Below are 11,102 nucleotides of genomic sequence, written 5' to 3' on the forward strand. Positions count from 1 at the left end.
CTCTTTCCTATAGGAAATTGTGGAACAGAAGTGAGAAAACAAGAAAGATGTCAAACAAGCAAAAACAACACTAGACATATGCATCATGCACAGAACTCTTATTTGTTAAACTTGTAATCTCAAAAGCTATCAACTTTCCCTTAGGGGGAAGAAAACTGCTTTTCTATCCAACTCCATTCAGGTATGGTGAGAGGAAAAAAGCTTGCCTTCCCACAGAATGGGCCCAGGAGTGGATCTGGGCCAATTAATTATTTCATAATCTCTCAGGAAATTCTCTAGATATCGTAAAGTATGCACAGGAATGTCCTATCCAAAATACAGTGCTCTAACTGAACAGCTTCATATTCTTCCTTGCACGTACCAAGGAGCTGTAAGTTTGTGTGAGGAGGAAAAAAAAAAGCACCGTTGTAGTTGACTCTGGGTTTCTCCTGCAGAACATTTCTATGACTGTCAAAAAAGTCAGCTGTGCAGAGCCTGCATTCTCCAGCAACACTTCCACCCCAGCCAACTGCACCTCGCTGTTGGAATCCGCAAGTGCACAGTACCCTGGGAACATGAGAAGCAGAGCAAAGTTCTGCTTAACATTGAAGATCTTTCTCTTCCTCTGACAGATTTCTTGACAATGTACTACATGTTCTAATCCTTTCATCTGCTCCACACCTTGAAGTGGAGGTTATGATTTGGCTCCGGGTACTTGCATTGACAAGCTGTGTTTGGGCTCTGACTTGCTGTGCAGACAGTATGTGTAATATAGAGAAAGATGTAGCTCTCAAAAGCTGAAATTGCGTCCATAATTTTAGTAGGAAATGTTAAACTTTCCAAAGGATGTTTGTTGAAGAAAAATAAATGTAACTTTTTTTTTAATAGGTTAATGTTGAGCTGTGGAAAAATACTACATACGGTACACGTGATCAATGTGCCTTGGTGCTGTAGAGAATTTGGAGAGTTGATCCAGTGTTGTCTCTGGCTCTGAGCTGCAAAATGTTCCAAAAGATGCAGTGATTACTCAAGAAATAGTGGAAATAAAATACATAATAATATTGAAAACAATAGCCAAGTCAGTTGGAGCTATTTTAATAGCTGATAAAAAATCTATTTTGCTGCAGCCTACTTGGTAATTATGTAAGTACCAAAACTATTGTTTATTATCTGAGATGCTGGACTGTTGAACTGTTACTTGTGCTACTGTGGAAAGAGATCCCTAACAGGGGAAGATTCTCATAATAGTTGTGGTGTCATTTTAGAATGTGGTCGTCTCCTGTGGGGTCAAGGGAATTGCCACATCTTATTGCAGAACACTTCATCAAAAATAACCTTTAAAAATGCTTAAGAAAAACTATCTCCTTGTGTTGATGAGAAGAAAAAACTATTTTATTCCAGGTAGAAGTATTTAAAATGCATTATAAAATAGCTACTTTTATGTTACCATAAAAATTTCTCGTTCTTTCACCCACTACCTACTTCTTAAACTGTGCAACTGACTTGCACACCAGTGCTATTTCAGTGAAGGTATCTTACTCTGTTCTTGTTTAGCACAGCGCAGTGATGTACACTGAATGTACATGTGGAACTCTTGCCACCCATGGGCACAACTTGAATTTAACTAGTAAGACCAGAACAGGTAGAATTCCTTGTAGCTCTTTGCATCTGTCTACTGCACAGATGCACAGAGAAGCAGGCTGGTTCAAACAAACTGGTCTTCATTAGAAACAGAAGGAATATGAGCTGTTAGAAAACCATGGGACCATCTTTCCTTAAAAACGAGGACTGCTGAGAAGTGAAATGTAAGCTGCTTCTTGCTTACACTGTAAGGCTCTGACTCAGCTGGTTCAAATTCACAGGGTATTCCTTAATTGGTTTAATTGCTTTTGGATCATCTCGTGTGTTAGAAGATTCTACACAAATGTGGAGACTAAATATGGTTTAAATACTAGTCCTTATATCAATATAACTTTACATATGACTTGTAATAGTTACTTCTTAATTCCTATAGAATCTTGAAGTAAAACTTTTTAAGATATGGCCTATATAGGAAGAACTGAAGGCTTTTTGGCTTTTGTATTAACAAAATATCACGTAAACGATCTTACTTTTATCTTTCATTTGTGAAAAGCATGCCCAAACCACATATGTGTGCATGCAACAAATGGAAGAAAACCAGCTACCAAAACTGGAATGCAAAGAGCAATTGCCCTGGCTGAAGTGCAGACTTTTCACAGATGTTTGATTGTATACATGGGACAGACTTCATTTGAGATGAATAGAGAGTACATAAAATGCACACTTTCCCTCCCCCATCCCTCTTGTTTATCTGATTTTGCAGAAGGATTTTAATTAACCCCACAGAACTGCAATAAACTACAGGAACTGTAAACTTAATATCCAGAAACACTACAAATAAAAAAATTGCTACAGAGCTCTAGGGTTATGTTATTCTTCTTTTGTATCTATAAACACATCTGTTCAAAGCTACATGCAAACTTCTTTACTTTTCTTCTCTGCACAGCTGAAGTGCATAAGGAGATATTTTTCCTGGAGGGAAAAAAAAAAAGCGATGCCTACTTTAAGGAATTTGAGACTTAGATATTTAGATAGTGAAGAGTACTGCCCTCGCTCTCCAAACATCTCTAAAAATAGTACTTGTTTAACTACTTACATTTACTTCTTTACAAGTTGAGAGAGACTATCTGATCTGATGTTCTGTGTATATACTCATATATACATACTTGTGTACTTGTCCTTCTGCTAAGCAGATGTTGGTGTTGCAAAGATTAGGTTTCTATGGGAAGGCAGATCAGTGAAGCAGAGTTTGGGGGTTTCATTCTATAGTATGTAATAGCTACTAGTGCTAGCAGCATGCCTACAATGAGGTGACATAGCCCTCCTGATCTGCTTCTCTGGTTTGCTTGCCTGCTCACGTCCATGGTTTAAAGTGCTTGGTGCTTGGTGCTCACAGACCACCTACTTGATGTGAACTGAATTCTGTTTACCTTATGTACAAAGAAAGGCAGGACTAATTTATCCCCATGTTATTCTTGAAATGAAACAAGATGGTTTCCTTCTCCTCCCCATCCTCTTAGTTTCTCTACTTATTTTACTGTAGCAGATAAATTTGGTTCAAGTTTTAGAAGCAACAGCTTTTATGAGGTCAGAGCGTCCATTTCTTAGAGGGCAGGGAGAGAAGAGGTATTTGTCTAGCTGCTGCACAAGTGCATGTTGGAGGGTTCATCGGCAGGGCTCAGCCCCGAGTTGCATGGAGTCCAACTCTGGACCGGAGTCTGACTTTAGGGTAAGTTTTGTGCCCTCATCTCATCCATGTCCTGTATGTGGGCGGAGGGCAGGTTGGAGTTATGTAAGGCTCTATACAACAAGATGAAAAAGTAGTAGGTCTAGAGGGACTGTACCACCTGATATTGCCAGGGCACCTCAGCTATTCCATGTCATCCCAGGGAAAAGATTCTTCCTGCTATGTAATATGTTATTTGCGTGAGGTATGTGTAAGAAGACAGTAGAGTCTTCTTTCTGACAGCCTACTTTGCACCTCTGTGTAAAGCTGAATAAAGAGAAAAGGCAGGATTTGAACAACTCAGTGCAGCCTAGCCTTTCTTAAGAGCCCCAGCTGAAATAAAAAAAATCTGAAGAAATCAGAAAATAAATCTGTTTTGTACAAAAAATGTTTGTCACTTGTGCTTAATTGGACTCCATAGGATCATTGCATGTTAGGCAGTTAAAGATTATACATTCCTGATATAAAATGCTGGAAGTATGGTCTGAATCTCTGGCATAGAAAATGTGTTCACGTGTGTTAGGACTTCTAGTTACTGTGCTGGTAGAATTTCCAAGAACAAATGTAGCAATCTCTGGTTTCAGAATCTTTATCCAGGAGTGGGTGAGGGAATGGTGTTCCTGAGTTATGTGGAATGTCTTGATATCTGGGCCCAAAACTACTCCCTTTTTCTAAAAAGGACAGTGTAAGATCTTGTTCACATTATGCTCAAAAGGTTTTGGCTGTAAATACAACTTTTCAGAATAGAAGTGTGTTACAAAGCATCTGGAGAGTCCTGGCCATGACCATTTATGTAAAAAGATGACTTGTGTGTATCCTTTCTGAACTGCTGCTATAGACATATGCCTCATCCTTAAAAACCTTTCTTTTTAGAATGTGAAGTAGAACACACATCCTTTTTCCACTGCCGTGTCTCTTTCTCTCTTTAATAACCTAATAATTCAGACAGTACATAGTGTTCAAATGTACTTTTATTCTTCTCAGCATAGAATGGAAAGCATGACTGTATGAAGGTTCACACCCTCCAGTGAGAGTGAAAGATGATGCAGACCTATTAACGCTTGAGAGGTACAGGGGAGGGGGCAACCACAGTGTTTTGTTTCATGCTGTTCCTTGTGTGCTGAAAGTGTTTTGGGGACAGACCAATGTTTTAAGATTTGCCTGCAGATCAGTATGCAGGTTGCTTACGATCCAACTGTTTTCATGAATCAGAGGAAAAACATCTAGGCATGTCCACTGCATAGGGAAGCAAGCCCATAGTTCAGCACTTACATCACCCGTAAGCCTTTTGTTTATCTTTTGTAAACAATTCTGCTTCAAATTAATATCCTGATTGAATTGCTGATATAAGTGTTAAACTATTTAATGTCAAGTTGTCAGCAAAAAATGGTGATAGGAGCACTCTTACCAGTGACTTGCATTTGAGAATCTCATCAGAGCCTTATCACACAGCCTGCATCTCTGGCTATTGGTCTCCAGGTCAGACATTCAGTGTGTTTTTGGGTATGGGTACTAAATCTTTTCTCAGTGGCAGTTGTTTTCAGATAATTTTGAGTTCTTCCAAGAGTCAGTAAATCAGAAAAGTGGGTAATGTTGGAGATTAAAACTGTCTGGAAACGGCCTCTGTTCCAAAATGGAAATGAAAGTTTGGTTGGGCTGCATGTGTGTGTCTGATATAGGTTCAGTGGTGTGCACTGAGATGCAGGGGCAAGAAATTATGAGTACAAATTGAGTAATAAATATTTGATTCCTGCATTCCTGGAAATATCGCTGGAGTATACCAAGCTGCTTTCACCCTTGCCAAGGGAGAGCACAGCTACGTGCCTTATTTCACATTTAATCTCCTGACTTCTCAGATGCAGTTGTTGTCTGCCTTCATCTCCTCTGGATTAAACCCTGTTCTGTAGGGAATAAGAGAATAGAATTTTGGGCCTAATTCAGCAAAACGCATAAATATGTTTAACACTGTGTGTATTCTGAAGTGTTTTGCCAGGTGAAAAAGCATCTGACTTTCCTTCTAAGGCAGGGAAACAGTCAGTTCTTCAGCACGCTTGTCTTCACCTGCAGCCTCCTATTTCTTTTGCACTGGATCACAGCTTTCCTGTGCATACGCTGGGTGAATTGGGTGTTGCTGTTGATTGGGTGATAGTCGTCATGACTGTGAGCTGGCGTGCTAGCACTCTGAGACAATTATATTCAAGTCACAGAGAGAAGAGTAATACTTTTCTAGAGTACACTACACTTAATCAACTGCACAGGAATAATTTAATTGAATAAATTATATTGCTGTAGATTTCATGCTGCTGCAAATGAGAAAAGATGCAGGCCCAGAGCATTTATTGAAGATGACTTATGGGTAGAAGTGCACTGCTTGTATGGAGAAGAAAAAAACACAAATTGATAAGTGTAAAAAATGAAAACTCTAAAACTGTTTTAGCTCAAAATCAATAGTCCTCTGACATGTATTGACAAGAATAGCACTGAGATGACAAAGAATCCAGAGTGAATCAAGCAAGCAGCATGAACTCCCCACTATCAATCAAAATGCAGGCCTTTTTCATTTCATGACCAAGCACTTGCATCGCTATTCAAAGGGCTTATTCTTGTGTCATGTATGTTGCCTTAAGCAAATTAGCTCAGGGAACCCACATGGGAGGAAAAAGAAAAAAAGAAAACCCATAGTTTTGTCAGAAGCTTTTGCCAAAGTCAATATTTATGGAGTCGTAACAGCCCGGGAGGAGCCCATGCTGTTTCAGTACCACAAGCAGTGCCATTGCTTCCACTGCGTTTTTTAGAGTTTTCACACCTCTGAATCAGCAAATAACTTCACAAAGGCAGCTCATGTGCCAGAGACTTGTCCAGACCATGTGTCTCACATTCACTGCCCAGACGGGTCAAAGCTCATGCTGGAGAGCAGTTTTCTCAATGTCATCATGGTGCTCCCACACAAACCAGAAGGTTCAGTTGCAGAGCTCCAGTGCAGAGAAGGAGTGGAAGTCTGTGATAAGTGAGGAGGAGCAGAGCAAGAGCCGGGGCTGGGTTTGCTTGTGCCACCTCCATGGCACTTTCTGACTGGTTATCATGGTTGCAGAGCTTTGCTGGAAGCTTCCAGCTGCACGATACCTGTTGTGGTGAGCATTACTACATTGTTGTAATACAAGCTCATGTACTTATAATTTCCCACCAATAGATCCCTGATTTAGGAGCATCTTGAGTGAGCTGGGGGTTGACAACCATTCTTCTACTCAGCATTTAATTGATCTCTGCTTCTCACTGATCATAGAGGATGGTCTGAATCTTATTTTGAGGTCTTCATAACTCTCTCTTTGCATACAGAGGAGCAGAGATATCTTAGATATAGACTGGTGGTCAGTGGTCATCTGCAGTTTCTAACATGAAAGATGCCAAAGTCTGATTATTTCTGTGGCCCAAGAGCTGAATTCTAGCAATTTTCACTTGTCAGTGTCAGACTTGGGCCTGTGGGCACTGCTACCAGCACAGTGGCTTGCTTCCTGGCTGCTTTGTTTCTGAACAGAGCCCCTTTTCTCTCCTTACTACAGGATACCCATTTGTTGTGATTGGGTTTCTCACCCAGCTCCAGCACTGTGGCCCAGACCTCCAGTTATGTCTGTAGCCCTGCAGCTTTGCGTAGCTATTCTCAGTGGTGGTTAGGTTTTAAAGGCAGTGCAGATTTCCTAGCTCTCAAAGCAGATAGGCTCAGCTGGAGAATGCTGCCCTGATGGCACACAGGCTGCAGCCAACACTGTGCCAAGTCACTCTCCATTTGTAAATATTAGAATGTGCTGTAGTTAGAAATACAGCAGAAGAAAGATTTAAATTGTTTGGCTGAGAAACAACAAAAGAAAATAAACGTAAACCAGAAAACACAGCGCGCACAAAGCCATGTGTGCTGTAGGTCTGTGGTCTTGCCATTGCACAGTAAAGAAAATAAATACCAACAAGAACAGCCGCTCAGTTGTACAATTCTTTTCTAAAAGGATGTTGTTGCTTCACCAAACCTGTATATTCTGATTGCATTTCCTCCTATGACTAAATTGTTTTAAAAGGGACGCTTGCACAGGAAATGTGCAGATATGTTATTTGACATACACGTTGTAGTATTAACTCCAAGGGAATAAAGATGGTCATTAGCAAAAAGCAGTGATTAAGAAAAAAATAGTAAGTCCACCTAAAGAGAGCTGTATTGGGGCATTCATGTGTAGCACAGCAGTAAGAGCAGAGGTTGTGGTCTGTGTGCCCGTACGTAGCCACAAGCGGCCGGTGCTTATCCACAATGTGGAGAAGCCCTCCACAGTGACTGCAGGGAGGCACCTGGTGCTGGGCAGGAAGCAGGAAGTCCTTTCTGTTAGTCAAGAAAGTCAGCTTGCTCTGCTGTGCTCCTGCAGAGCTTTCTCGAGGAGTTGGTGCTACCTCTGCCCAGTGACTGCAGGTTCCTGGTATCCCCTCACCTGTAAAGTAAAGTAAGTGTCAAACAAGCATGTTCTCCCATTTCTGTAATGTGACACACTAATTGAAAAGCTTTACAACTTTTGTCTGTCTCTAGTGCTCTCGGGACTGACTTATTGCCATGGAGGGCACAGATGGGCACAGATAGAAGCTTTTCTGAACACAGCTTCTGGGTGTGAATTGCAAAATTATTGCTGCTGCTCAGCATAGCAAAGACTGAGTTACTGGTTGTTTTGTTTTGTTTTGTTTTTTTCTTTAGCATCATGTATTGAATTCTGCTATTTAAAGGGAATTTGATCTAGGAGTGAAGAGAAAACTTGTAAAACCTCATTGCCTTTCTCCCAGGTCACCAGGTAACTGTTTCCTCCATGTATTCTTTTATTACAAGCATTATTTTTTCTTGTTTGTTTTCTTTCTTTCCTATCCGTGGTGTCATGTCTCATCCCACACACTGATCTCACTGTAATAGGTACATTCTGTGCCTTCACTGTGCCACTGACCTGTGCCAGACCCGTTGAAAATCTGACATAGTCTCCCATACACTGGGCAGCAGATTCCTAAGTCTTTGCCATGTTTGACACCTGCTCTGGCAAAGAGAAGGAACTGAAGCAGAAAGATCTCCTTGCAGTGATTACTGGCTCACAGAGAAGTACTGAAACAAGTGATAAGCAGCTGAAATAATTCAAGAGAGGGAAATTCTAGCTTCCTGCTCTACTCCAGTCTGATCTCCTTTCTCAGATTCCCTCCTTCCTCATCCAAGTGGGGGAACTTTATGCACGCCGGTTCTCACCAGTGGTGTAAGATTCATCTTCATGACTAATGAGGTGGCAGCTCAGTCCCACTGGGCAGAGAACCTTGTTCTACCTTATTGTCTGTCTGCCAGTCCTATCGTTTCATGTTGTAATCGAGTCTGAATGTTCTGAGCAGCACTGCTGTCTTGTTCCCAGGCTTCTGTAACCCAAAGAATTTTAGTGAAACCAACTGAGAGAGGCTGCTTTTCTTTCAAATGTAGCTGGCCAAGGAACTGACTCGTAGGCAGTGAAGTCCTCCAACTTTAGAATGAAAATACCCTGATACTCATTGCATCCCAGACCTTTGCAGCTCGCTGGGTAAGTGGAGCTGGTGGCTGTCCTTATCTACTCAGTGGGAGATGAGATGTGGCTCAACCACAAACTGAACAAATGAGCAGATAGGGTGATCCATGTATTCACCCACACCTTTCTTTGCTCAGTGGCTTGGATTTCTCCTGTATCTTCCTCAAGTGCGATACTTTCTAGTACATCTTGTGGTAACAAGTGAAAGCTTTAAAAAAGCATTTCCTTCAGAAATTACAATTTAAACCCTATGTGGGTACTGTTTACTTCTAAGCATTCATGTTTTGCTCTCTGTTAGGAATAATGATGTCACCACCCACTTCACGTCCGTCTCCAAGATAAGGACAGACATAGACTGAATACATTGTTCTTCTAGTTTTTGTACATAGCCACATTTGTTATGTAGAGTATGAAAAATTTCAGATAACACTGCAGTATAATGAGAAGGAGACTCCTCACTCTGCAATTGTTCAGAACAAATCTGGTGTCAGCTCTCCAGTGCACAGATCTGTGTGGGAAGATCTGCTCCTCTCCTCCGCAGCAGCCCGAGAACTTCCTCCTGCATTGCTGAGAAAGCATTAGTGTGGGCCTCTGAGCTGTTCATCGGCAAAGGGAGGAGGTGGGGGAAGAGATAATGCTCTGCATTAGTCCCTGGGAGGGAGCAGTCATTCTGAAAGCCAAACAGAAAACAAGAGATATTAGAGAAACGAGAGTAATGGCAGCATGAAAGAGGAAGGTGATGAGTGCATGTTCCTTGGTGTTTTGGAAGGGCTCCTCGTGCTCTGTGCTTTCATGTACAGGGATTCTGAATGTCAGGCTCCAGCTCTCCTGAATGCTGTTAGCTCCAGCAGAATGGGCCTCTGGGGCTGCCAGTGTGTGGGCTCACTCTGCTCAGCTTCCTTCAGTGCAGAAACGAGTCCTCCAGCCCTGAGGGCTACTGAAATAAGCTAGCTGATTTCTCACTAGTTTGGATTAAGCAAACTTCCCCTGATACCATGAGTTAGGAACTGTCAAGCAGAGCAATCCCTCCACATGGGAATTAGTTCATTTATTAATACCTAAGCACTTAGGGCTTTGCTCCTGAAAAGAAACTCCTGACTTTCGTCCCTCTGGCCGCAATTGTCTCTCCCAGAACAAATTGCAGCTGTGTAATTGGTGGAGCAGATGAAGCAGAACATCTAATCTGGTAAAGATCAGAACTGAAGTACTGTAATCTGCCAGAACTGCTCCTGCTCGCACGCTGCCTGGCTTAGCAGGTAGCAGTGATTGATGCACTGCATTGTGCCATGGGCAGAGCCGTGCAGCTCCGCTTCCTGCAGCCACCAGACAGGCTCCACCGCCCCCCCCCCAAAAACAGGTACGGGCCTCCTGCTGCCCTGCGCGGTGCTGCTCTGGGGGACTGGAGGAATGCTCTCTAGATTGAATCGCGCAGTTTCCAAGCCCATTTACCTACTCCAGGTGAGACCTCGGTCCCGAGGTACCTAAGTGCCTCTATCTCAGCATCACAATGCCGCCTTTCTTTGCCCGTGGGAAAGCCCTGCAAAGCTTTAGCACACAGCTGCCTACAGCTGTCCATTTACAGCCACAAAGCATCTGAAACTGCCGGGGAAGCCTTGCTGTAGCGAGCGCCTGCTGAGCATGCAGGGAAAGGAGGCTGTCCGCAGTAGATCTCTCACTTAGCGCCTGTTGCTGCACGTGGGCTTGGAAATAGAGTAACTGCGTGTCTGCGTGCAAGGAACAGCAGTCAGCACTTCATCTTTCAGTGGTTAGGCTGCGTTCAGGTATAATTGAGTCCAAAATGTTGCCAAGAAAAAAACAATGTATTTTGCTGTGTTTTAAAGCAAATGGGGTCAGTTGGTTGGGTCCGTTCCCACAAGATGATATATACGCCTAGTAATAAGGCTTTAAAAGAAACGTTGCAATGAGCTATTGCCAGTACCGATCTGGTTCGGAGATTCAGAGCTCGTGTGGATACTCACTGTATCATTCCGTAACAGCACCTTGAGGGTTGTTATGTCCGTATACTTATTATAAAGCAGGAACAGAGGGACAAATCCGCACTTCTTTTCACTTGCGGACTCAGAAATTATCAGAATAGATCCTCCTCGCGTGCGCTTCTAAGGGCTTTGCTTTTTTGCAGTGCGAGGATGACGCCGGCTGTCGCCTCGGTTCCAAATCTGAGACTTTTAGACAAACACTGGCGGGAACCTCAGCGTCAGCACCGCGCTACGGGGAACCTCCGAGGGCCCGGACCT

Source organism: Meleagris gallopavo, chromosome 12, assembly GCF_000146605.3.
Source record: "Meleagris gallopavo isolate NT-WF06-2002-E0010 breed Aviagen turkey brand Nicholas breeding stock chromosome 12, Turkey_5.1, whole genome shotgun sequence".
NCBI lineage: Eukaryota > Metazoa > Chordata > Aves > Galliformes > Phasianidae > Meleagris > Meleagris gallopavo.